Source organism: Orycteropus afer, unplaced genomic scaffold, assembly GCF_000298275.1.
Source record: "Orycteropus afer afer isolate SDZICR_OR568_19922 unplaced genomic scaffold, OryAfe1.0 scaffold00071, whole genome shotgun sequence".
Taxonomy (NCBI): Eukaryota; Metazoa; Chordata; class Mammalia; order Tubulidentata; family Orycteropodidae; genus Orycteropus; species Orycteropus afer.
The window spans coordinates 6,318,093-6,318,452 of record NW_006921658.1 but is presented as its reverse complement, the minus strand read 5'-3'; positions in this window follow the sequence as shown (position 1 = coordinate 6,318,452).

The window sequence follows — 360 nt, the reverse complement described above, 5'->3', positions numbered from 1 at the left end:
TCCATCTTGTTGAGGGCCTTCCCCTTTTTTGTTGACCCTCTACTTTACTGAGCATGACATGCTTCTACAGAGAATGATCCCTTCTGACAACATGACCAAAGTAGGTGAGACAAAGTCTGGCCATTTGCGCTTTCACAGGGCACTCCAGCTGCACTTCCTCCAGGATACATTTGTTAGTTCTTTTAGCAGTCCACGGTATTTTCAGCATTCTTTCCCAACAACTCAAAACCATCAACTTTTCTTCAGTCTTCCTTATTCATTGTCCAAGCGTATGAGGTGATTGAAAATACCATGGTTTGGGTTAGACACAACTTAGTCTTCAAGGAGACATCTTTGCTTCTCAGCACTTGAAAGAGGTCT